Source organism: Macaca fascicularis, chromosome 10, assembly GCF_037993035.2.
Source record: "Macaca fascicularis isolate 582-1 chromosome 10, T2T-MFA8v1.1".
NCBI lineage: Eukaryota > Metazoa > Chordata > Mammalia > Primates > Cercopithecidae > Macaca > Macaca fascicularis.
In genome coordinates this window covers 72,882,688-72,906,992 of record NC_088384.1, presented here as the reverse complement: position 1 = coordinate 72,906,992, position 24,305 = coordinate 72,882,688, and the positions used below count along the sequence as shown (strand labels likewise).

The window sequence follows — 24,305 nt, the reverse complement described above, 5'->3', positions numbered from 1 at the left end:
CTACAGTAACCAAAACAGCATGGTACTGGTACCAAAACAGAGATATAGACCAATGGAACAGAACAGAGTCCTCAGAAATAATACCACACATCTACAGCCATCTGATCTTTGACAAACCTGAGAGAAACAAGAAATGGGGAAAGGATTCCCTATTTAATAAATGGTGCTGGGAAAATTGGCTAGCCGTAAGTAGAAAGCTGAAACTGGATCCTTTCCTTACTCCTTATACGAAAATTAATTCAAGATGGATTAGAGACTTAAATGTTAGAACTAATACCATAAAAATCCTAGAGGAAAACCTAGGTAGTACCATTCAGGACATAGGCATGGGCAAAGACTTCATGTCTAAAACACCAAAAGCAATGGCAGCAAAAGCCAAAATTGACAAATGGGATCTCATTAAACTAAAGAGCTTCTGCACAGCAAAAGAAACTACCATCAGAGTGAACAGGCAACCTACAGAATGGGAGAAAATTTTTGCAATCTACTCATCTGACAAAGGGCTAATATCCAGAACCTACAAAGAACTCAAACAAATTTACAAGAAAAAAACAAACAACCCCATCAAAAAGTGGGCAAAGGATATGAACAGACATTTCTCAAAAGAAGACATTCATACAGCCAACAGACACATGAAAAAATGCTCATCATCACTGGCCATCAGAGAAATGCAAATCAAAACCACAATGAGATACCATCTCACACCAGTTAGAATGGCGATCATTAAAAAGTCAGGAAACAACAGGTGCTGGAGAGGATGTGGAGAAATAGGAACACTTTTACACTGTTGGTGGGATTGTAAACTAGTTCAACCATTATGGAAAACAGTATGGCGATTCCTCAAGGATCTAGAACTAGATGTACCATATGACCCAGCCATCCCATTACTGGGTATATACCCAAAGGATTATAAATTATGCTGCTATAAAGACACATGCACACGTATGTTTATTGCGGCACTATTCACAATAGCAAAGACTTGGAATCAACCCAAATGTCCATCAGTGACAGATTGGATTAAGAAAATGTGGCACATATACACCATGGAATACTATGCAGCCATCAAAAAGGATGAGTTTGTGTCCTTTGTAGGGACATGGATGCAGCTGGAAACCATCATTCTTAGCAAACTATCACAAGAACAGAAAACCAAACACCGCATGTTCTCACTCATAGGTGGGAACTGAACAATGAGATCACTCGGACTCAGGAAGGGGAACATCACACACCGGGGCCTATCATGGGGAGGGGGGAGGGGGGAAGGGGGAGGGGGGAGGGGGGTGGGATTGCATTGGGAGTTATACCTGATGTAAATGACGAGTTGATGGGTGCAGCACAGCAACAAGGCACAAGTATACATATGTAACAAACCTGCACGTTATGCACATGTACCCTACAACTTAAAGTATAATAATAATAAATAAATTAAAAAAAAAAAAAAAAAAAAAAAAAAAAAGAAATACAGATGGAAAGAAATGCCAAAATGGATTAATAGTGTTATAATAGCTGATCCTTTTAGACCAGACCACACTGTCTTCAAGATATATGCCTATTAAAATCTTGGTATTCTAATTTTAAATATCACAGTAGTGCTACTAACATAAAAATATGACTCGATTAATAATATTCACTTTATGACTATTTAACTCTCTCATAGTTAGGAAGAATCCCTCAGTCTAGTATTCAAGAGAATCTTCTGAATTTCTAGATTTTAGAATAGAAGTAGAAGATTAAATCAAATTGCCAGTTGTTTTATGAAATGAAAAGAATATCTGTTGTTGCCTTTTCAGATTAGGCATATTGGTACTTAGTGTTATCTTCTTGATATTAATTTTATACTACTCCTCTATTTTTACTATGATGAATTTGATTTTGAATGTGAAAATAAATTATTTAAAAAGAGATAAATCTTTTGCAATGAAGTGTTGTCAATAGAGTTGGTTTGCAGCAGTGTTATCTTTGAAATTAAGTGATAGTGCCAGTAAGGGCTGCTTAGAATACTTCTTACAGATACTTATGTGAATTAATGGAATCGTACTTTTATTACCAGTGAAGATAAATATGATCATTGAAATCGTATGTGAAACATCCAATTCCTAAATTAACTAGAATGAATAAGAACTTTCATTGAGCGAATTTTTATTGTATAGCCGAATATACTCCTGAGTCTATAGGGAGCTTTGCCTTTGAGTTGGCTCATAAATATTATGCTTTTTGATGAGGTAATTTGGTCCTCCAGTAACTAAACCCCTGAAGGGGAAGTCTAATATTGTACTGGTTATTGAACTTCCTTCTGAATTTAGGACTGATACAGTGAGGGGTTACCTTTTAATATGCAATATTTACTGCTTTAAAAACCAAATTAACTACTCTTCTTGGTCTATTATTAACAAATTGAGGGTTCAGCTTAACCTTCACAAACTGTTTAAGCCAGGCACCTGATGGTATTTAAGCTCACTGTAATATTTCACTTAAAATAAATCCCAGAAGTAGAGGTTCTAAGGTTGTAAGAAAGCCACAGTGTTCCTATATATATGTATTTATTTCTTTTCTACTAGGCCAGACCTTTATAATTTATAACCAGGATGATTTCTGTGGCCTTTAAATGTCCACAGTGCTTGATAATTTCTTCCTTGTTCATGGTCCTGTTAGGTAAAAGTTTTACACTTACAAAATTAGATGCAAAGCTTATTATCAAGAAGCATACAGCCTGATAACTGTATTCAGTATCTCCACAAGGATAAAGAAGTGATCTAATGGAAAGAGATCAAGTAATGATCAAATACTTCACATTTGGAAGATCAGAGAAAGCTTCAAGGAGAAATTGCCTTGAACATGTGTTGGCAGTTAGTATAGATGGGCTTTGGTCCTTTCAGTGGACTTTACGGTGCTCTGCTTGCCTGAGTCCATTTATAGTGGTGGATGGTTCCTGGCATGCAGATGGTTTTCTAAGGCAGGTATCAGCACCTTTTTGCTTCTCTGCCTTTGGACTTTCTCTGGCACCAGAAGAGCTTACTTGGCTATGCTGCAGTTTCCACAGGGGAATGGAGAGGAGGTAACACCCTCAGGAGCAACCCTCAGACAGTGGCTGATGGAGATCAAGGGCCCCGCCTCCCCAGCCTCCTCCAGGAGAACCATTTGGTGGTGTGACACCTTCATGTTTACCAGAGGGTCCCTAACAGGATTGTCCTCCTGTGGCTCACGGTAGTAACTTCATCATTAATGCAGCCATTATCGCATTTTCTTTCTTTTCTCCCTTTCCATTTTCTTATATTTCTTGAGATCACTTCCAAATTAAACCATCTACTCCCAAATCCTTTTCTTAGCATCTACTTTTGGTGTACCCACACTAACATGGTTTGTTAGAGTTGGAGAAAGAACAGCGTGAATCAAGTTGTGCAGATTAAGTATAGCATCAGTGAATGATTCAGTTTAACTCGACTATCATGTTTATGGTTCCAGGGCAATAAAATTAGTCAGGTCACAAGGAACTTAAAAGTCAGACTAAGGATTTGGAGCTTTTCTTCAGGCATTGCAGACTTTCCAAAGGCTTAGCAGAAGGAGGTGACACGATCAGAATTTTGCTTCCACATAGTAACTTGATGGCAGTCTTTAAAAGAGATTAAAGATGAGAAAGACTGAAAGTGTGGAGAACATCTAGGATATGGTTCCATCGTTCCAGGGTCTAGGTTAGGCAGTAACACTAGTGGAAATGGAGAGGAAGGATAGTAAATGCTACATTTAGCAATTGGTTTGATATAGATACCACAGGAGAGAAAGGCATTAAAAATAATGCAATATTTCTAGCTTTGACTGCTAACTGGGAGGATGGCAATGCTTTGTTCAAAACAGAAAACACAGGACAAACATATTTAAGTGAGATAAAACTTTCAGTTCACTTTTGTGGCAAAATCTGTTAGTTGTCTATACAATAGACTTTCTTCCTTTCTTTTTCAGTATGAGGATCCTCATTTTGTTCAGGCCTATAGTATGTCCAGATAAGAGATATTTCCCAACTTCCCTTGTAGCAGGTTGTAGCCATGTGACTAAGTTCTGGGTAATGTGATATAAAACAGTGTTGTGTTAGACTTCAAGGAAGGCTGCATGAGAGGAGGAGACCCATCTAGAGGTAAGCCCCTTCACCTCGCCCTCATTCTTACTGCCTAGCATCCAAAAACACAGAGGTCCAGCCGCAACCTCAGACTCTTGGAGCATGGAAGCCGCATGATGGGAATTTTTAAAGACTAGCGAGACCACACCAGCCCCAAACTGCCTACCTCCAGAATTTATTTGTTTGAGAGAGAAAAAAAACATCATCTTCTCTGAGGCATTGATATTTTGGGTTTTCTTTTATACATAAGCAGTTGTACCTAATGCTATCTGATGACACAGAGTATATTGAGCCTGAATTAAGAGCAGAATATCCAGATGGTGATGTTCGATAGGCAGTTGGAAATAAAAATAAATAAATAAATTTAATAATAGCAATTAACATTTGAGTGATAATTATATTTCCAGGGCCTTATTTTATATGCAAGGAGGCATAGAGAGGCTTGACAGTTTGCACAAGATATATAACTGATAAGTGGCAGAGCTGGGATGGAAACCCTTTACTGTCTGATGTCACATTGCTAACTATTGTGCTGCAGAGTGGGACGGAACTTAGAAGAAGGGTCACAATAATTTATTTTTAAGAGAAGATAAACTGAGATAATTCTTTAAAACTACTAAAAACACAGAAGTATTTATTTGCATACGTATTTCACAAAATTGTGTTATGCCTTTAAATCATGTACATAATATCCATGAGATCCATAGTTTTCACAAGTAAAATTATGTCAAGAAAGACATTCAGCTGTCAATCTGAATTATAGTAATTGGTGAATTAGGGAATTTTATTAATATTTCTCTTGTCTTTTAGAGACGTTTATTAAGAGTTCTACCAGGTCCAAACAAATGGAAAGGCGTCGAATAGTTATAAAGTTAGAAAAGAATTTAGACATTATTTAGTGCAGTGCTCTGCCTTTAAGATGAGGAAGTGAGACCTGAAGTAGTTGAGTGACTGAAAGTTGTTTATCAGAGTTAGGGACAGAACCAAGAAAATGATTCGGCCTTCTTATTCATCCTTAAGTTTCCCATATGCCAGGCTTGAAGAAAACTCCATTGCAATTACCTCTAAGTTCTCATTGATTCTGATCCCCAGGATGTGAAGTGGTTAAGTATTATATTTAGAGTACTTCCACAGCAGAGGGGGTAAGTCAGGCCCAAATCCAGCCATGGTGACTATCTGTTGTAAGAGAAAATTATTTGTCCCAATTCTCCTCTTTAAAAAATTCAGATTATGCTTTAATGTGATTATTTGACTGAAGAATATCATGGCATAAAATTCAAATTCCTCCTTAGAGCGTACAGGGCCTTTTATGATGTGCTCCCCTGCTGTTATCATGGAACTTCCCTTTGCTCTAGCCATGCTGTTCTTGGACACTGTTGATCATGTTCCTACCTCAGGCCTGTCTCACTTACAGTCCTCTCTTCTAAATACTCAACTACTATTATCTGTAGAGTTGAATTCCTCACTTCCTTTATGTGTAGCTCATATGTCAATTCATAGGATATATTACTACCTGATCTGTTTAAATGGAATTGTTTATTTTTATATGCATTCATTAGTCTGTCTGACCTTGCTAGTGTCATGAGGATAGGCACTTTCTTTTGTTTTTTGCTGTATATTCAATGCCTAAAGCAGTATCTGTCTAACATGTGGTATGTATTCAAGAAAAAATGTGTTGAATAAATGAATACAGTACGTGAGGGCTAACTTATAAAATTAGTATTCTATAATACAGATTGTTATTTTAGAGCCCACTTAATAGTGTTGCTTTCTGTTTTCTTAAAAGCCATTAGGGAATTACTGTAATCAGGAGGTTTAAATATATTGAAGGCCAGATACTAAAAGTAGTTTATCTGGAGCACTTCATGTATAAGGCCTTTTCAGAGTCTGTCATCTGTAGACGATGTGAGCTCCTTTGTTCTTCAGATATTCCAAATTTCTGGAATATTTCTGCAGTTTCTAGCTAGGACTAGGTACCTGGCCACCATTAACTTGTGGTAGTAAATGACCCTCTAGTGGCCTGAGTGAGTTGATGTATTTTACTTATTGTTAATAAGGTACAACTTCGAAGAATTGCTTTCAGAGTCTAAGTCTTTTTCAGTATAGAGAGACTGAAAATTTTATACATACAAATTTGTAGTCATAGAAAATAATAATAATAATAGCAACTAGTGTTTGTAGAACTCTTATTATGTGTTTGCATTGGGCCAAGCTCTTTATACGTGTTGAGGTTTTAAGTGTGTGTCACCATCAACAGGTAGGGAAAATTTTCTATTTAGAGAAAAATAGACCAGTTCATATTCTTAAACAGAAGAGACAGTGCATAGCTCTACTTGCCTTTGAGGAAATTGTAATTTTATGGTCTTAATGAGGGAGATGAAATAAGCATAATAAATAGTAGTGAAAGCAGAAGCACAGTGAAAGAGACATAAAACACATTCATAACAAAGCCCCAGGTGACTGAAACATAACCTGTGAATAACCAGCAATGAATTGTAATAGGAATGTTTCAGATGATTTTTAAAGACATTTTATTAAGTGAAGAAATGCAAGCCTTTTTATTTTGCTTGACAACTATTTAATTTTCTAGTGTGACCAATAATACAGAAAATAAAGAGAAAAGGGTAAAATTTCTAAAACAAAATGAACAACAAATACATGATTTTGGAAAGAAACCCAAGTACTTCAAGATAGAGCTGCATAATAATCAGAATCATAAAATTCAGTCTTCATCAGATAGAAATTTTGTCATTCCTAGCTAAACAATGCAACCATCTTCATTTGCTAAGTTTCCTGAAGAGTTAAGACTACTCACAAAACAGAAAATTCCAGTAACTAACATGGCAGCAATGCAATTAAATGGAAAGAAAAATGGCCAGTTTACCTGAATATTGTCTCATCAAGACTTTTTTTTTTTTTAGTATTCTGCAAGAGTGGCTGGAGAATTGATTTGCTTGTATATGGTTTGACAGAGCATCTTTTTTTTTTTTTTTTTTTTTTTTTTTTTTTTTTTGTAATCTGGGAAAGCAATTCCCAGAGGATTTTAAAATAGTTAGAGAAATTCATCATGTGATTTTTCTCTTGTCAATGAAGCTTTATCTATGAAAATGACTTGCATAAATGGTTAATGTTGTAATAATAATATGGCACAAAATGAACAATTCTTTTAACCATTGTCATATATCATTGAAGACACATGCATCTAGAAGTTATATGCAATTTATGGATTTTCTAAATATTTAAAGTGTCATGAATGGCTGATCTTAGTTTTACTCACTATGTTTTTATTGCCAATAAGTTACAGCTACAGCAGAAAAGTGAACACAAAAGTAATTTTGTGATTGACTTAGCTGAAAGACATGAAACTTCTAATTTAAGTTCTCAAATTCTGTAATGCGATTTTGTATCTATTTGACGTTACTTGCAAAACAAAGAGAAAAAATTGCTACAGCATACCTAGTGAAATAAATGCAATGAGTTATCAAATTAAATGAGGCCAACTGAAATTATTTGGATCTTTTTTGTATTTGAGTTTTCATAGTTATGGCTTTCTACCATTTTAAAAATCAGTTTAGATATCAGTTCTTCAGAAAAGCTTCATTGATCCCTACCACCACCACCACCATCCCCTTTCCCAGTATTAGGTGCTTCAGTTATACACTCTCATAGTACTTTTACCTTTTCTTTTTGGCAACTGATGCCCTTGCAATTGTTAGTTTAAATTCTCTCATCCAGCCTTTATTACAAACACCCTGAAGGCAAGGATGATGTCAGTCTTGTTAACAACCTAAGGTGAGTCAAGCACATTGCTCCATCAGTTCTTCCTTCTCCTGAATCATAAGCTTTCCCTTCTCTGTTGGCCCATCCCATCAACATACAAACATGCTATTGTTTTTCCTTTTTTCAAAATAACTCTCTTGACTCTGTTTTCCCCCATTTCTAACTTTCTTACAGCGTTTCATCAAAACTCCTTGAAATGGTTGCCAATACTAGTTATCTTTACTTTTTTCCTCTTTCGTCCACTTTAATAACCCATCACTCTACCGAAAATGCTTTTATTGAGGTCACAAATGAGTGCCAGTGGTCAATTCTCATTTGCCTATCTATATAGATTGGGATTGTTAGTATAGGTTCCTAATACTTTCTCAGTGAATCAACTACAGCTTGGCAACTACCCACATCAGTTTTCTTCCACAGAAGATCTTTTGATAACTGTATTACTTTCCTAGGGCTTCCATACAAAGTACCTCAGTTTCTGCTTAATACTGCAGACTTGATTCTCTCAAGTTCTGGCGGCCAGAAGTCTGAACTGAAGGTATTCAGGGCCACACTCACTCCAAAGGCTTCAAGAAATAAAGAATCCTTCCCTGCTTCCAACTTGTGGTGGCTGTAGGAATTCCTTGGCTTGTGGATACACAACTCCAATCTCTGCCTCCATCTTCATATGGCCTTCTTCTCTGTCTGTGTGTGTCACTCTTCTCTATGTCTCCTAATAGGATAATTGTCATTAGATTTAGATCCCACCCACATAATCCAGGATGATGCCATCTCAGGATCTTAACTACATCTGCAAGGACCCTTTTTCCAATTAAACTACCATTCAAGTTTCCAGGCGTTAGGGTATGGACATATCTTTTGTGGGGACACCATTCAGCTCACTGTGTTAATGATCCCAATGTTCACTGCTTTTGTTCATAGTAGAGGTACGACATAATATTCTCAACGAGATGCCAGTTTTAACACTAATTAATTTTTTAATTAATTTTTTAATTATCAACAGATAATTATTGAGTACCCCTTATGTGTCATTATAGGTCCTGGAGAGAAAGCGTAAGTAAATCCCTGCTCTCATGGAGTTACATTCTAATTGGGGGAAAAATAGAGTTATTCTTACATTACTTAAAGTACATCAATACATTTCCTAAAGTTATAGAAGTCTTTTTTTTTTTTTTTTTTTTTTTTTTTTTTTAAGACATAGGATCTTGCTCAGTCACCCAGGCTGGAGGCTGGAGTGCAGTGGTGTGAGCTTGGTTCACTGCAACCTCTGCCTTGCAGTTTCAAGTAATTCCCCTGCCTCAGCCTCCCAAGTAGCTGCATCTAAAGGTGCCCGCCACCACACCTGGCTAGTTTTTGTATTTTTGGTAGAAATGGGGTTTTGCCATGTTGGTGAGGCTGGTCTTGAACTCCTGGTCTCAACTGATCCACCCACCTCCCAAAGCGTTGGGAGTACAGGCATGAGCCACCGTGCCTGGATGAGAAGTCATTTTAAACCTATAATTAAGTTTCTAAAAGTCACAATTTTATAAAAGCCAGAACATACACAATACAAAACAATCTTTACCGCTCAGTAGTTGCCAGACTGCATATCAGATGTTTCACCCATGTGCTAAGGCAAAAGCAAAAAAAAAGTGCCAAAAATCTTATTAAATTTGTTTATCTGTTGACAGGTGATACAAAGTCATGCATTTAGTGTGATTGTAAACCCCAGAGTAAATGAGAAAGTGATACCATGATGATCCTGATTTCTCTCATTAATGTTGTATTTATACCACATTATTAGTCTAATTAAAATAAACATAAACAATGTACCTTCCATTTAATGAAGCCAATTTCAAACTAACTTCTGTTACATTGTAACACCTCTGCTGCTTCCACCTTTTCCGAAAGACTTAATTATGCTGTTTTATTCTTACTAACACCGTACTGCCTAGGCACTTCACCCCCCCTTAACCATCACCCTGTATTGTGATAGCATCTTCCACATGTGTACTCCCTAGTGAACAATGAGCTCTTTAATAAGAGAGGCTGTATTATTTCAGTTTTTGTTTTCCCAGCACTCTGCTTGTATGTGACATGTAGTGGGTTAAAAATGAATTAAACTTAGTCAACTGTAGGCTTGACAAGTACAAGGAGCAGGATTCCTTGGATGCTGAGTGACCTAGCTGTATCAACCAACTGTCCAGTATTGGGCTCTTCTTTGCCAATTTAACTAACTCAGTGTCCTTGTCTATGAAAAACAGAGAATAATAAGAATGAAAAGACTGATGGATTATTTGTGAGACACAGTGATGTGTATTAAGCATGCACTTACTGTGTACCTAACTGTTAGTAAGCACTCTGTAGATCTTACTCATTAACATTGCTTGATTTTTGTTTTTAGCATTATTGCTTTAAACATCTATCCTGACAGTGCAGTGGATTTTCACTCATACAAATAGCTTTTAATTGAAACACATAAAGGTTTCAATTTGGCAGGACCCAAGGTTTAACACTATAGGCAGCTTAATAAATAGAAGGTATAATTAATGGCTCAAATTTTGAAAGCCATTAACTATGATATTTTAATGACATGACTTGGAAGACTTAGCTACATAAAGCACACATTTTTATAAAAAGGAAAGTTAAGTGGTGATGTCTTCTAAGCTTTCTGTTGTTTCTCCCAAGCACCTTTTTTCGAGTGGATGTCATCCTTAACTTTTCCCATTCTTTTATATTTTATATCTGACAATTCGCTATGTTTTAAAAAGGATTTCTTGGGCCGGGTGCAGTGGCTCACACCTTTAATCCCAGCACTTTGAGAAGCTGAGGCAGGTGAATCACAAGGCCAAGAGTTTGAGACCAGCCTGGCCAACATGGTGAAACCCCGTCTCTACTAAAAATACAAAAAAATAGCAGTGCGTGGTGTCGGGTGCCTGTAATCCCAGCTACTCAGGAGGCTGAGGCAGGAGAATCGCTTGAACCAGGGAAGCAGAGGTTGCAGTGAGCCGAGATCATGCCACTGTACTCCAGCCTGGGAAACAAAAGCAAAACTCCGTCTCAAAAAAAAAAAAAATTTTTTTTTCTCATTAAATATTTCTTATATGTATCTCTTCTCTCTCAGTCAATTTGCTAATTCTCTCTTCACTTTATCACTTTGAAAACTGAAGTCATAGAATTTAAGCAATGAATAATGGTACTTATATAAATGAATTTTGCTTTTATATTACTAGACAAAATATATTTTCAGTAAAATCTTTTTGAAATGTTGCCTATTAAGATGTTTTTAAATAAATTATCTCGTGTATATTTAAGATACAAAACAGGATGTTGTAAGATACATCTATATAGTAAAAGTATTACTGTAGTGGAACAAATTAACATATTCTTTATCTCACATAGTTACCCATTCCCCCCACAGTGACAAGAACAGCTATATCTACTCATTTAGCAAAAATCCTGAATAAAATATACTGCTATTAACTATAATCCTTATGTTGCACATTAGATTTTTGGACTTTTGTTCATCCTACATATTTGCTATTTTATATCCTTTGACTTGCATCTCCCTATTTCCTCCTCCCACCTCGATCCTTTATTCCTTTTTAAATATATTCCAAATATAGGTGAGATCATGCAATATTTTTCTTTCTGTGTCTGGCTTATTTAATTTAGCATAATGTCTTCCAGGTCTATCCATGTTGTAGCAAATGATAGGATCTTCTCCCTTCTTTAAGGCAGAATAATATTCAATTGTGTATGTATACCACAGTTTATTTTATCTATTTGTCTGTGGACACACAGGTTGCTCCTATATCTTGGCCATCTTGAATAGTGCTGCTGTGAACATGGGAGTGCCAATGTTTCTCTGTCATACTGACTTCCTGTGCTATTAATATCTACTCAGCAAGATTGCTGGATCTTATTGCAGTTTTGACTTTGATTTTTGGAAGAACCTCCATACCATTTTCCATAATGGCTGTAGCAATTTACATTCCCACCAACAGTTTACAAAGGTTCCCTTTTCTCCACGCACTTACCGACACTTGTGTTTTTGATAACAGTCATCCTAACAGGTGTGAAGTGTTATCTCATAGTGGTTTTCATTTGCATTTTCCTGATGATTAAAGATTAACACACATTTTCATGTACCAGTTAGCCATTTTTATGTCATCTTTGGAGAAATGCTTATTCAAGTTCTTTGCCCCTTTTAAAATTGGATTATATGTTTTCTTGCTATTGAGTGTCATGAGTTCTTTATAAGTCATAGATATTAACCCCTTATCTGATGCAGAGTTTACAATTAAAAAAAATCATTTGTAGGTTGTCTTTTTCTTTTGTTGTTTCCTTTGCTGTGCAGAAGCTTTTAAGTTTGATGTAGTCCCATTTATTTATTTTTGGTTTTGTAGGCTGAATTTTGGCATAATATACAAGAAATAATTGTCAGGGCCAATGCCAAAGAGGTTTTTCTGTATTTCTCCTAAGACTTTTATGGTTTCAGGTCTTAAGTGTAGGTCTTTTATTTGTTTTGATTCGATTTTTGTGTGTGATGTAAGATAAGAGTTAAATTTTTTTGCATGTGAAAATCAAGTTTTTGTAGCACTAGTTGTTGAGGAGACTATCTTTTCCTCTTTGTGTCCAGTTGGTGATCTTGTCAAAAATTAATTGACCATATATGTTTGGGTTTACTTCTGAGCCCTCTACTCTGTTCTATGTGTCTCTTTTTATGGTAGTACCATACTGTTTTCATTACTGTAGCTTTGTAATATAATTTTAAATCAAGCAGTATGATGCCTCTAACCTTGTTTCTTTTTCTCAGAATTGCTTTGGCTATTTGTATTTTGTGGTTCCTCATTTAAAAAATATACTGTTAAGTTTTAATTTTCTAAAAACCATATTGAGTTCTTGAAAAATGGAGTTTTTAGTCCACTAGTATTATTTAAAAGTATGTAATTGTAGGGATTTTGTGTGTATGTGTGTATGTATGTAGGAAATTGTTGAGAGACCACACTGAGTCAGGGTAGGGATCATAGGCTCCAGAACCAGTCTTCCAGAACTTGAATATGGGTTCTGCTACTTATAGCTGTATAACTGTGGGCAGAATGGTTAATCTCTCTATGCCTCAGTTTTTTTTCATTTTTAAAATGAATGTAATAATGTTATTTACTAACAGAGTTGTGAGGATTGAATGAGTTAAATCACTTAAAACACTTAGAATAATGCTAGACACATAGAAAGAACTGAATAGGTTAATTAGCTCTGCAAATTAATTAATGAGGTGAAAAGTTTTGTTCTGTTTTGTTTTGTTTTCGGTTGTGAGGACACATAGACAAGTCCCAGAGGTAGGAAGTCATAGGAGTTTTACAGAGTTAAGAAATAAAAGAAAGCCAATGAAAATGAGACTTGGGCCAGGTCTTAGAGGTTCTGCCCTCAACATTCCAAACAAGAGGCCACAGTAATCCCACATTCCATAGGTCATCTCTGAGATCACTGGCAGACTTCTCACACTGAGAGATTTGAAACTTATTCTATAGGCAAAGGGGAAATATTGAAGATAGTATAGAGGCTAGTATGTGGGCTTTAGCAGCAAACTCTCTGGAATTGGCTTCTGATTCTTTTCTGTACCTGAGTTTCATTATTGATAATAGTAATGATTCCTACTTTATAGGTTCTTGCAATGATTAAATGAGGCAATATATGGCTAATATATTTAGAACAAACTTTTCTAACCCCAGCCGGTGGGCTGCATGCGGCCCACAATGGCTTTGAATGTTTGAATGCAGCCCAACATAAATTCGTAAACTTTCTTAAAACATTGTGAGATTTTTTTGCAATTTTTTTTTTGTTTTAGCTCATCAGCTATTGTTAGTGTTACTGTATTTTATGTGTGGCCCAAGACAATTCTTCTGCTTCCAATGTGGGCCAGGGAAGCCAAAAGTTTGGACATCCCTGAAGAACATTGCCTGGCTAATAGTAATTGTTCGATAGAAATTGGCTCTTATAAATTGTGAACAGAGGAGTGATGTGAGCAGATCTGTGTAGCTTTACATAATCCTAGGTAAAGTACCTGATCTTCTATATGCGAACAGATAGAAAATGAGATGTCTGTAGAAGAGTCAAGATTAATGAGTATTTCACACTCATGCTACTTTTCCACAAGGCTGGCCTGGGGACATGGGCGTGGAAAGGGAAAACAATTGCTGAAGTTATGGCAGTTATTTCTAAGCCTCAGGAGTCATTAGTACCATGGGACCTCCAGGTCTCGCTTAGGTAGCTAGGGAGTCCAGGGCATGAGTAGAGGACCACATTCAGAATTCATGGAGAAGATTGCCTCTGTTCCATAGAGTACCTTTGTGCACATTAGAAGAGGGTGCCACTTTCTTTGGGGTCATATAACCCTGCAGCAGGGTACATGGCATGGTAAACATAGCCTAGGACTCACCCCCTTTGCTAGATACCTTTGGGCAGAGCACAACCTGAGCAATACACTTGTGTCCTGGCCAGAGAGCACTTGTGATTAGGGGAGGTTCTGCCTAGTAAGAGAACATGTGCATTATTTTTGTCTGTCCATCTTTTGTATTTGGGGTTATATTATTATTTTCTTTAATAAATAGAATGTGATAGAAGTAATTTTATGTGACTTCTAATGCTAGACCTTAAGAGACCTTGCACTTTTCACTTTTACCCTCTTAAAATTCTACTCTGGGATCACTATGTAAAGAAGTCTAGTCCAGCCTCCTGGAGGATGAGAGGCCATGCAGAGGAGAACTGAAGTGCTCTAGGTCACAACCAGCACTTCCTGGCAGCTGCGTCTTCATAAGCAACCTCAGGTGAGACCAGAAGAACAACTGCCTAGTCATAGAATTGCTGAACCACAAGATCTTGAGCAATAATAGATGAGTTTTAAGCCTCTACATTTTGTGGTGGTTTGTTATACAGCAGTGGATAACTGATACATATATGTAGGCCAAAAGGGAAGGAACAGAGGTAATTCTCTGTCTAAAAGTCATCTGTAGTGACCGTGTTCTCTCAGCTTCCAATAAAGACACTTCCAATGATATGGCATTGAGTCAGAACATTTCCTTTTCATGAACAGAGACATTACTGCATTATACAAGTCAGTTTGGTCTGTAGGAGCATCAGAAATGACTACAGAGATTTCCAGCATAGTTTCTGATACCCAAATGGCCTGGAAATGTCTACTGGCATATTGCCTTTCTAGTTACTATGTGCCTCATAAAGACGGCAACAAAAGACTCAGAAATATTAAAAATGAAGAACTAAGTCGCTGGTTTATTCTAGTTACCATTATCACTGAGAGCGTGCTGTTACAATGTTGATAGTAATGTGTGTGTTTACAAAGAAATGACTTCTGAAAACACTAGCTAAACTAGAAAGTCATATATAATGAAGCAGTAGAAAGTGTAGCAGGAATCTGAAGAACTAAGAGAAATTAAAAATAAACGGGAGGCTGGGTGCAGTCGCTCATGCCTGTATTTCCAGCACTTTGGTAGGCTGGAGCAGGTGGATCACCTGAGGTCAGGAGTTTGAGACCAGCCTGGCCAACATGGCGAAACCCCACCTCTACAAAAAATATAAAAATTAGCCAGGTGTGGTGGTGCTTAGCTGTAATCCCAGCTACTCAGGAGGCTGAGGCAGGGGAATCACTTGAACCCAGGAAGTGGAGGTTGCAGTGAGCTGAGATCCCACCGCTGTACTCTAGCCTGGGCAATAGAGTGAGACTCCATGTCAAAACAACAACAACAACAACAAAACCCAAAAATCAAAAAACAAAAACAAAAAACCCAAAATGAAATACCTGGAAAAATTGGAAAAAAAGAATATATATATGTATATACACACACACACACACATTATATTTACCAAATGTGGAAAATTAGATAAGCAGGTGAATCTTTGTATTTTGGTAAATTTTCCTCTCATGATTCTGATTTTATGAAATTATTATTTTCTTTGATTTTCCAGTGATTTTTCTTTAGTTGTAAGCTACAGAGCAAATTATTTTGATGCCAAAGTGAAAAATATGGAGATATTTATTGGAATAATACAAAGTTCTTTCTCTTTCCCTTCTTCTCCTTCTTTCTTTTAAACTAAAGTCTTTCATTAAATGGAAATTAATAATGAATGCCAGCTGCCTTCACACTGGATTCCTGCTGGAACTTACACTCCCCAATTCCTAATGCTCTTCTTCTGGTACAGTCAACAGACTGTAGCCTGGCCTTGCTTGGTCCTAGAAGCTGAATACCCACCTCCCCATAAGAGATGGCATAAGAGTAATAAAGGAAAACTACAGGGCCAGGTGCAGTGGCTCATGCGTGTAATCCCAGGCCTTTAGGAAGCCAAGGCAGGCGGATCACGAGGTTAGGAGATCGAGACCATCCTGGCTAATATGGTGAAACCCTGTCTGTACTAAAAATACAAAAACAATATTAGCCGAGCATGGTGGTGGGCACCTGTAGTTCCAGCTACTTGGGAGGCTAAGACGGGAGAATGGCGTGAACCTGGGGGGTGGAGGTTGCAGTGAGCCGAGATTGTGCCACTGCACTCCAGCCTGGGCGACAGAGGGAGACTCGGTCTCAAAAAAAAAAAAAAAAAAAAAAAAAGAAAAGAAATGAGAAGTACACTGAATGTGGTAATATTGACCCTGCCACAGAAAACTTGACATCTGGTACTGTGATCTCTCAAATTTAGAGCTCTTTCTTCCTAAGGATGAAGGAGTAAGGGTGAAAGGACTGGGTAGAGGCTGGGATAATGGTGGGAAAAGACCTACCCTTTGAGATTAAATTAAGAGGGTATAGGGTGTATTACCTATGCTTTTTTTTTCTTTTTTTTTTTTTTTTTTTTGAGGCAGTATCTTGCTCTGTCACCCAGGCTGGAGTGCAATGGTATAATCTCGGCTCACTACAACCTCCACCTCCTGGGTTCAAGCGATTCTCTTGCCTTTGCCTCCTGTAGCTGGGATTACAGGTACGCGCCACTATGCCTGTCTGACTTTTGTATTTTTAGTAGAGATGGGTATTCGCCATGTTGGCCAGGCTGGTCTTGAACTCCCGACCTCAGGTGATACGCCTACCTTGTCCTCCCAAAGTGCTGGGATTACAGGCATGAGCCACTGCGCCCAGTCTGATGTATGCTATTATATGCCAAAATGGAAATGGGTATTCAGCTTCTTTCTATGGGGAAAAAGTCAGATTGATTCAGTTAAAATAGAAGAAATATTAGTGAGTGTATCACGTAGTAATTATGCTTGAGTAGCGTAAAATCAAACTGAATTTGAATCATGGGTCTGCTATCTGCTAGCTGGGTAAATTGGGCAAATTACTCAATTTCTAAGACATGGTCTCCTTGCCTGTAAGATGGGAATAATCACAGGTCCTGCCTTACAGGATTACTGTCGGTTTAATAAAGCAAAGCATTTAAAGCACTTAGCACAGTGCCTAGCACACAGTCAGTGCTCCCTAAGTGGTTGCTACTATTGTGGCACAAGTCTTTTATTCAGATAACGAAGCAGCTTAAATTTTAATTTATATGTTATTTTAAATAATTTAGTTGAAACCAAATCTCATCACTTTATCTAAAAACTACAATATGATTAATATGATTTATAATTAGTGTCACTGTTATTCATAAAAACTGTATAAAATTGGACAAATAGGACAATGTTATCAGGGGATACAGTAAATTAGAAGCATAAGAAAAAGTTTAGGATAAATCATTTATAACCTTGCTAAAAGGAAATAATATTGCCAGAGAGATACTTTGTCAGGAAGAATTATAAAATGAGTGCATTCTCCTGTGTTTTGAGTTGCCCAGTCCTTCAGATTGCTCAATTGAGTGGTTACTTCTCAGTCCTCATCTTATGTGACTTAGCAACAGCATTTGACAAATGATCGCTGTTCCCTCCTTGAAACATATGCTTCACTTGGCTGCTAGGACACCACATTCGCCTGGCTTTCCTTCTCCCTTTCTCTCTGTCCCTTATCAGTTTTTTTCTGATTCCTCCTTATCTGCCCAGCCTCTTAATATTGAAATAAGCCCTGGAACACTCTTTATGCCTCTTTTCTAACTACATTCACTCCCTAGGTGATCGCATTCAGTCTCACAAGTTGAGATACAATCTATGTGCTGATGACTCCCAAATTTGTATCTTTAGTGTGTGTCTCTCCTTTCAATTTCAGACCCATAAACCAACTGCCTATTTTTTAACCTTCACTTGAATATCCAACTCCACATACCCAAAATCAGCTTCTTCTGTGGCCATCACCATCTCAGTTAATGGCAACTCTTAGTATTGTTGATTTCTGGTTTTCTCTCACATATAACATCATGTAGTTCAGCAGCAAACTTTGTCAGTTCTACCATCTCTGTGTGTGTGTGTGTATATGTGTGTGTGTGTTGTGTTCCATATATATATATATATATAGAGAGAGAGAGAGAGAGAGAGAGAGAGAAAGAGAGAGAGAGAGAGAGAGAGAAAGAGAGAGAGAGAGAGAGTTCACCACCGCCCATTACACTCCTATGACCACCATCACCCTGCTGTAAGCCAGCATCACCTCTCTCCTGGATTGCTACAATAGCCTCTGTCTCCTTGCTTCTACTCTTGCCCCTCTAGAGTTTGTTTCCAACCCAGCAGCCAATGTATGTGGTCTTGTTAAAATTTAAATTAGATGCTGTCATTTTTCTGTTCAAAACCCTTCAGTGGCTTTCCTTTCAGAGACGTGGATAAACAGCCTCCTAGTACCTTTCTGATGTCATCTCTTACCACTTTGTCTCTGGCTCATCCTGCCCCAGCCACAGCAGTCTTTCTATTGAAATTTAATATAAGCTCCACGAGGGCAGGGATTGTTGTCCATTTTGTTCCCTGCATATCTCCAGCATCTAGACCAGCACTTGGCCTAAAGTAAGCACTCATTAAATATTTATTGAATATATTATGGACAACTTCTGAACCCATCTCTTTTGCACAATTTTCCCATAAAGGTCATTGTGTAAAGCATCAGTGTATCAGTCTTTACCCGAAGTCTGAGGTAATGATGAGATATTTGTTCATCATCGTTATTTAATTTCTTTCTCCCTCAAGATTATTGACACATTTCCCCAATTCCCTATTTTCCTGGGTGCTGTCATCCTCTGACTCATTCGCCTCCCCAGAACTTGATTCCCTTGTTTATCACACAGTGTAAAACAGTCGTCTTCTCCTGTCCTGTACTAGGTCTGGAAAAGTTTAATCCATGGCTTGGGAAAAAAAGAATGGAAAAATGGCATTTTCCTATCTCCTTTTTAAAATTACAGTGGTTTGATATTTGATTTTAAAAATCATTGCAAGGATAGTTCTAGGGGCAAAACTTTTTTTTTTTTTTTTTTTTGAGGCAGAATCTCCCTCTGTCGCCTAGGCTGGAGTGCAGAGGCCGGATCTCAGCTCACTGCAAGCTCCGCCTCCCGGGTTTACGCCATTCTCCTGCCTCAGCCTCCTGAGTAGCTGGGACTACAGGCGCCTGCTAGGGGCAAAACTTAAAGTTGGCTTTGTGTAGGGTTAACACCAATTGCTGTAATACATAATTCTCCAAATTTCAGTGGCTTTACACAAAAAGGATTCTTGCCTCCTTCACACACATCTAGTTCAAACAGGTGTTTCTGATCACTGGGCTTCTAAGTGGCTCCTTCAATCATGCAAACCTGCCATCATGCAAGTTTGCTGTGGAAGAGGGAAAGAGTGTAGAAGATTATTGAGGGATATTTCATAGGACATGTTTGTGACTATACATCCACTCATATTTTACTGTCCAGAATTTGGTCATACCCGAATGCTGGCAAGGTTGGGGGATGTGATTCACATGTGTACCTAGGAAGAAGCAGAAACAGGTTTGGTGATGACCCATCCAGAGTCTCTGGCAGACTTTGTATTGCCACACTTTGTCTCTCACTCCTGATTCATAGGCCTCTGATGTGTGGATCCTCTTCTTGCTTGGTGTTGGATGCAATAATAATAGGAATAGTATAAGTAATAAATATTTCCTGCTATTCACTGCTTATATTATTTATCAAAAACCTGTAAGATAGGTCTATTATCATCACCATTTGTAGATGTGGAAATTGAGGCATTAGTGTGTCTAACGTCACTAACTTGTAAGAGTTGAAACCAAGATTTAAACCAGGCTGTCTGACTTCACAATCCACCTCTAACAAGGACACTGTGTTGCCTCTCAAGTTTTGAAGAGTTAGAGCTCTTTCCCTTATCATATTGTTTCTCGAGAAGCCAGGATGAACCTGGAAGGAACTCTGGGACCCCATTTCAACTTCAAATTTCCTCCATTTATTTGCTGATTTGACCTCTACACTTACGTCCCCAATTCTTAACCAGAATGACTCAGGGCCTCCCAGTTCTCAGATCAGTTTCAGACAGAGTGGCAACTTCAGGCTAAAGGATGGGGTGAAGGAATAGAGCCCTGCTTGTGTAAGAATTCTCTCAGAGTATTTCATTGTGGGCACTTTTCACAGTTCTAACTCTCCTAATTGAAAGACATTTCACCAAACACTCCAAGTGATATGGGAATTAAAATTAAATCTGTTGCCAAAACAGGCACAGAAAATATTATAAGCAGTCTATAAGCTATTATAATATCACCTGCTAAAGATATTTATTCTGGAGAAAACAAGGCTTATAAATTATATAGTGATACAACAGAGTGCTATTTTTTAGTTTTATTGGAGCCACCAAAATACAATATATATCAGATACTGAAATGACTTAGAAGATATCAATATGCAGATTTTCTTTTTTCTTTTTTTTGAGATGGAGTCTCGCTCTGTCACCCGGGCCGGAGTGCAGTGGTGCGATCTCAGCTCACTGCAACCTCCACCTCCCGAGTTCAGGTGATTCTCCTGCCTCAGTCTCCTGAGTAGCTGGGATTACAGGCACCCGCCACCACGCCCAGCTAATTTTTTGTATTTTTAGTAGAGATGGTATTTCACCATGTTGGTCAAGCTGGTCTCGAGCTCCTCACCTCATGATTCACCTGCCTCGGCCTCCCAAAGTGCTAAGATTACAGGCGTGAGCCACCGCGCCCAGCTGATGCAGATTTTCAAAGGAAATATTCAACTAATGGATTTCATTCCCCAACATGGGTATTCAAAAGTCAGGTTTTTAGAGATTAAAGATTTTGTGAGGATAATTTCTTTGGAAAATAGCATCTGCTGTTATTTGCCACCTTTTATCCCATGGCAAGGGAGGGAAGTATGTGTGTGCATACACTTTGTGTGTGTGTGTGTGCATGTGAGTGTGTGCAGTGACTTTCTTCACACCCTGCCTATAGGAAGAGGCCTCAGAGGAGTCTCGAGGAGTTTATTGTCTTTCCCGGACTTGGGAGAGTACAGCTAGTTCGTGTCTGATGCCCACCTGAGGTATCTGAAAGTGAAAAGCTGTCAAAAAGGGCCTTCGGAAGCTAAGCAGAGGGCTGTGTTTGGGCTGTAACTGAACTCTACTCCAGATGGGCCAAAGGTCTGTGACTCCTGGGGACCAGACATGGGACCCAGGGAAGGAGAAACCACTGTCCTAAGTAATTTTGACTCTTGTTTGAGAGGACTGCCAGAGACCGCAGAGCAACTCCAGCAGTCTTTGAGTAATGGAAGATGGGAAAACCAGAGGCTGAGGGTGAATTAGTTGCTGGAGGGATAGAATGAATCGTCCGTGTCACCAGAGTTACAATCAAAAGAGGACAGTAGAAGAGCACTTGAGAACCCATGAAAATGTGTGTGTGTGTGTGTGTGTGTGTGTATGTGTGTGTGTATCTGAGAGAGAGAGAGATGTAAACATCTGCAAGGCCAAGAGAGTGTGAAGCCATTTTACAATAGTATTAGTCAAGTGAGAACTATGCAGCCCCCTTTCCCACATCTCTCTTTCATTTAGACCTTAGAGAGGTCAGATTACCACAGTCCGAGCTAGGGGAAGAGGGATGGTAGTCTAACCTTCGAATAAAGATACAATTGCTGTTTAATTTGTTAGACAAACTTCAGTGTACTAAATTGAGACTCTGTTCAGCAACTAATGTCTTTTTATTACCTGTGAATGTCCAGAGATGTCATGGAGCCTGCCAGAGTTTTCATTCATTGGAATGGGAAAAACTTCGCCTAGTGAATGGATTTTTTAGACAGTGGGGCCAGGCACAGTGACTCATGCCTGTAATCCCAGCAGTTTGTGAGGCTGAGGTGGGCAGATCACTTGAAGTTAGGAGTTCAAGACCATCTTGACCAACATAGTGAAACCCCATGTCTACTAAAAATACAAAAATTAGCCAGGTATCGTAGTACATGGCTATAATCCCAGCTACTCGAGGCTGATGCAGGAGAATGGCTTGAATCCAGGAGGCAGTGAGCTGAGATCACGCCACTGCACTCCAGTCTGAGCAATAGATAGAGACTACCTCTCAAAAAAAAAAGAAAGAAAGAAAGAAAAAGAAAAAGAAATAAAGACAGTGAGAGACAAACATAACATTGACTTTGGATTATATCCCATATTTACATTCATTGTTACATTTCATCATGCAGTGCATTGATTGTGCTTATAAGGAATATATTGCTCCTAAGTATGGATTTTCTAATATCACTAATTTTTAATTCAGAATTAATATTTGAATATATTAATTTTCTGCCTTTTAGAGAGTAATAAGAGTATTGTATAACTCATCTAGGATTGATTGGTATGTACCTTAAATCTTAAACAATTTGAGAACTGTAAACAAATCTATGATTAAGTCTACCACTCAGAGAATCTTTTCTCTGGCACAATAGGAAAGTTAGGTTCTAGTTGAAGAAACTGAAGAAAGGGGAGGCAGTTTTTAGGTCTTTATTTGGCCATTAGCTTGCTTTAACTAAGAAGGGTTTTTTTCCTGTGCTTTTTTTACCCCCTCATCTGAGTCCTTGTAAAAAGAAAACATATCCTCGGTGTATGCTAAATGCTTGACAGATTAATTTTTCTGCATCACAATTGAAAAAGTTGCTCTTAAACCAGAGAAATGAATAGATGGTTGTTTGTAGACTGGCTTGGCATTGTTTTCAAGGACTTTCTCTGACCATGTCACATAATGGATCAATCAACAGACTTTTTCAGCATCCACTAAATACTTGTTATTGTGCTTGGCATCACAGGATCTGGAATTCAGTCTAAATAAATTCAATAGATTATAATTGAGTACTACACCGTGGTAGACACTGTGCTAGGCTCTGAGAAAATTAGCATGAATGATTAAACCCAAGGCATGTAGTTTGGTTGTGAAATACATATATAACTAATACTGTATATAGTGAGATGAATGTCAAATGTGGAGTACAAACAAAGCTGAGTGTTAGTAATGATGAGGGAATAATTTATTCTAACTGAAAAGATTGAGGAATACAAAATAATAGGTATCATTTATGAATAACCTGAGATGGTCCAGGTACTCTATAAAGAATTGATATTTATAAGGCCCCTTGGGCTAGTTTTCATATCCTCATTTTATTGGTTAGAGGGTTCAGAAAGCTTAAGCAGCTTGTCCAAATCACATAGCTAGTAGTTATCAGAATCAGCAACTAGAATCTGAGTCTGTTTGATTTCAAAGCCTATGCTCTTATTAGCTACACTGTGACATCTGTGCTTGTAGGGGATCATTTCAGATTAAAAAGGAGCAGTGTAAGTAAAGGTACAGGTTTAAGAAGAAGGTGTTGACAGGTAGGTTGTAGTCCATTGTGACTGGGCATGACTTAGAAGACCTGGAAAGACTGAAGGCATATTGTGGAAGATTTTGAATTCCATCCTAAGAGATTGGACTTTATTCTAGGTATATAATGAATAGTCACTAAAAAATTTTAAAAAACAAGAAAGACAAATAGACAATGGCAATATCTAATAGGTGCTAATTATCTGATGCAAATCAGTGTATCTCAATGTAATTTAAAAATTGTGCTATTATTATTAATACAGTGACAATATTAAAAAATAATATGTAGTCTAAATCACCTTATAACTGAGTCTACCACTGTAACTGTTTGCTTTTGTGTTTATAGGCATGTTGGTTCTAAGAAGTACACATTGGGCTAATGAGAATAGACCAGAAACAAATTTCATGTGTAAATGACACCATTTTAGGAAGTGAATGTCAAATGATGTTAGATTCCACACACTGAACAAATAATGTATTCATATTAATGAGGAGAGAGAAAAGGAGTGAGATACGCTTATCACCTCACACCTCACTGTGGCCTAGGCACACCAAGCTTCTAGGCATGTAGTTTGGTTGTGAAATACATATATAACTAATACTCATATCAGATTCATATTTTCAGTGGGAGTAGTTAGCAGAAGTAAAAATCACATTGAGTTAATGTTAATTTGAAATTTAATGATTTTGGAATTTTGATATTTAATATGTAACTTTGCTTT

At 37.7% G+C, this 24,305-nt stretch overlaps 1 protein-coding gene across 5 annotated transcripts in view; it reads left to right on the top strand.

Annotated features, from left to right (window-relative positions):
- Nucleotides 1-24,305, top strand: part of MACROD2 (mono-ADP ribosylhydrolase 2) — a 2,109,916-nt gene that overhangs the window by 460,583 nt on the left and 1,625,028 nt on the right. The gene's annotated exons all lie outside the window — the stretch shown is intronic.